Below are 4,161 nucleotides of genomic sequence, written 5' to 3' on the forward strand. Positions count from 1 at the left end.
TTTGGACTCCTTTTTGCTATGAAGACCAAAGTCCTGTTAGTAAATAGTTCATAGTATGTTTGAAGACATTTAGTCAGTTTTCAGGAGGGCATTTCTGCTGCCTTTGCTTTGGGGTTTTCTCTTTGTCTTTCCCCTCTGCCTCTGGGTCTCTTGGGATGGTAAGGAATTGCATGGGATGAATGACAGCAAGGAGTTTAGGACAATCAGAGACAACCCTATGGAAATCCCAGTCCTTACCACAAGGAGACACTGAAGATACCCTTGGTAAATATTTCCACCTGAGAGGGGACATTGTGCTATTTATATTTGGCAGCAACTGTAAAATCATCAAATGGCTTAAAAACTGCAGAGAGCAGGAAACTTAAAAGAAGAGAGTAGGTGGGTAGGGAAGAAATTTTAAAACAACACCTCAGCAATTTGGTATTTTTTTTAGGATGAGAGTATTCTCAAATATGAAGAAGCAGATAGGTACAAATTAAACAGCACGACACAAAACATCAAAGTTTGTTTTAAGCTAGTAATAACAAATACCCACTCATAGCCAGTAAAGCCACACTGATACAGTCTGAAAGAGTCAGTCAAGTTGAGCAGAGCTCTACTCTCTATTTGGAGAAACAATTCAATTTTTTTATTTAATAGAATCATAGAATCATTTAGCTTGGAAAAGACCTTTAAGATCATTGAGTCCAATTGTAAACCTAACACTGCCAAGTCCACCACTAAACCATGTCCCTAGGCACCACATCTACACGTCTTTTAAATATCTTCAGGGATGGTGACTCAACCACTTCCCTGGGCAGCCTGTTCTAATGCTTGACAACCCTTTCAGTGAAGAAATTTTTCCTAATATCCAAACCTAATATCCTAAACCTCCCCTGGCACAACTTGAGGCCGTTTCCTCTTGTCCTGTCGCTTGCTACTTGGGAGAAGAGAATGACCCCCACCTCGCTACACCCTCCTTTCAGGTAGTTGTAGAGAGCGATAAGGTCTCTTCTCAGCCTCCTTTTCTCGAGGCTAAACACCCCCAGTTCCCTCAGCCGCTTCTCATAAGACTTGTGCTCCAGGCCCTTCACCAGCTTCATTGTTCTTCTTTGGACATGCTCCAGCACCTCAATGTCTTTCTTGTAGTGAGGGACCCAAAACTGAACACACTGATTTGTCTAATTGCGATAAAAAATGAGCTGCCACTCATCTGTCTGTGGTACTCACTTGGCCACCAGTCATTGATAGCAGGAATCCCAACTTAAGCAGCCCAGGATATGCTTGGCTTTCTGGGCTGCAAGTGGACATTGCCAGCTCATGTCCAGTTTTTCCCAATCTAGTTCTCCCAGGCCAAGCCTCGCACAGCCCGTGGGCTATTTGGAAAAGGGAACCCCTCCAAGCATTGTCTGTATTACTATACCGAGGAGAACTCTGGTACCCAAGTTTAATTAGGTACCTTACTCATGTCTTGGTGTTTTATTCCTCTGTACTACCTGGTTTTTTTTCGCAAGAAACCTGGGTACATGATGTCAACAAGGACCTGGACCTTGGGGCAATGCAATGGGCTGCCTCACCAAACACCTAGATGTAGCTTTGGCATCCCCTCTTCAGAACTCTTCTACATACTCCAAACTCTCTGGAGCAGGAATGACAATCACATGTCCCAGAATGAAGAGTGTTTCAGGCCTTTTTTCTCATGCCACTACCTCTTAATCTTTATTTTGATCTGGTGTAAGTGCTCAACTTAAGACAGGGGTAGTGAACTTCAAATAAGTGTTTGGCTCCCTAAGGCAGAGAGGACAAAGCCTTGCTCATGTCTTACTGGCCCTTTGTATGAGCTTGGATTGCTCCATGTCGCTGGCTTGTGTCACCTTGTCTTAGGACCCAAAACTCCCTTTGCTCTTTGAACAGGGATCCTGAGTGCTAGCTTCATGGCTTTCCATGACTGACAGGAAAAGCTGGAGTTAGGTGATGCAATGTTAAACCGAAGGCTTTATGCACGATCTGCCACTGGATGATTTATCCTTTGTAACACAAAGGGGAGTCTGGGGAGTCCCAAGAGCTGCTGTCACAGCTGCAGGGTTGTCCTTCCTCTCCACATCCACCTTTTGAAAGAGAATTAATCCTTTCTAAAACCGCTTCCTCCTAGAAGCCAAAAAAAAACGCACAGAAAAGTTGCTAAACTTGTTTCCTTAAAAATTTTAAACTAAACATATAAGGATATAATCTTTTCTACTTCCTCAGCTGGGATATTGACACATTTGGAACTGGTTCGTTCATCAGAATAAAGCATATACTTTTTATTTCTTTATTGTTCCCATTCCCAAACAAAAGCCCCTGTACTTAAATAGAGTCACATAATCAAGGACAGGCAAACTGCAGCCATTAAAGGGAGGTCTCAGTTTTATCAAATGTTTAGTATGACAGAAAGTTAGGAGATTCTATTTTTATTTGTTTAATCTAATTCAGCTATGTTTATGTGGATACAAACTGTTTGTATGTGATTTGGCTGAAAAACAAGGTTTAAGTTATATTTATACAAGGAAATACACTTTTCACATTTTAGGACAGCCTGTAGAGCAAATTTTATCTATGCTCAAGATACAACATTTAAATTTCATGGCAGGAGAGAGTTGATCAGTTTTAAGGAAAGAGAAGAAAAATTAAGACCTGGCCTGTTATCTGATTTGAGAGTATTTTATTTTTCTCCAGTATTATCCTCCCTCACTTTCTTTTTAATTCCTCCATTCTCTTAACATGCTTTCTGGAAGTAGGCACTCAGATAATATGGCCATAGGCAATGCTTTCGGGAGTTAAAAAAATTCTGGGTACATGAAAGGAGACATAGCAAAATCAGCAGACTGTATCTACAGGGGAAACGTATTTCAGGCTCCCAAAATTGCTCATAATACATCCAGAGTCACACGATTCCCTGGGTGCTCCCTTCAGTTTGCTCCTAAACTGCACTGTGGCCATCAGGGACCTTAACCCAAGTAATAGTGGGGTCCTAAGTTAAAATACTCATTATCTGTGGTTTTAAGGGAGGTTAAGCCTCTTCCCTTCCCTTCCCTTCCCTTCCCTTCCCTTCCCTTCCCTTCCCTTCCCTTCCCTTCCCTTCCCTTCCCTTCCCTTCCCTTCCCTTCCCTTCCCTTCCCTTCCCTTCCCTTCCCTTCCCTTCCCTTCCCTCTAGGTTAATAAATAAAACAGTGACAAGGAACATTTCTGGATACTCAATTTTCCTTTTGCTCAACGGTTCACAGGATCCTAGCATGGTTTTGGCCCATGTTAGCAATTTCAGGCAGCTCCCAGGCACAGTCTGGGAATCAGCAAAGACCAGACACTATTCCCAGGAGGCAGATTGGGTATGACCACCCTGGTTTAGAGACTGAGTTTAATAATATGGGTACAAGCTACTTTGTGCCAGTTAGACTCATGGCACATAGTTCAGATATACTCTAAAAAATCAGGTACAAACTCATTGTTTGAATTAGGTTAACTGCATCCTCACTGCCTTCCACGCAATATTCATTCTAGTGATAGAATATGATTTTAATATTAATGTTAATATAAACATGCAATTTAGGGTTGTAATCCTAAGGTAATTGTATATCATTGCTTTCATTATTATAAATGCACACGCACAATAAAAATCAATGTTTCCTGCCTAAAAGGCATAGGAATGAGCAAGTGTAAATGAATCATTTTAACAGCTCTGAAATTAAACATTTTGTTCTCCAGTATCAAAATGAGAATGTTGAAAATTCAAATTTTAGCCTTTCTCCTACCCCCAGTTTTGAAATGAACATCTAATGATTTGATTTGGCTGCCAGAAGAGAACCTATGTTGCAAAAAACTTTCAAGCACCTGCAGTTTGATAATCACATTTGTTTATGGAGTTTCAGAATACCTTCCTAAAAAAGTAATGGCAGTGCTCCTTAAAAAAAAGGCTCATAGTATCGCTACTCCATTTTGCTAACGTTGATCTTCATTACTGAAGTTCAACATGGTCATTTTTTTCTTCAACTACATGATTAAATGTTTCAATCCACTTTTATTTCAGGGATCTTAGACGGGGTTTTATCACATGTTGAAATTACAAGAGCGATGTCACAGTTCCCTGAGTGGCCAACCTTGTTTCAATCTTCTGCTTTTTTTTTTTTTTTTTTAATCTCTGATAAC

The sequence above is a fragment of the Aquila chrysaetos genome, chromosome 15 (genome assembly GCF_900496995.4).
Source record: "Aquila chrysaetos chrysaetos chromosome 15, bAquChr1.4, whole genome shotgun sequence".
In the NCBI taxonomy this organism is placed as follows: Eukaryota; Metazoa; Chordata; class Aves; order Accipitriformes; family Accipitridae; genus Aquila; species Aquila chrysaetos.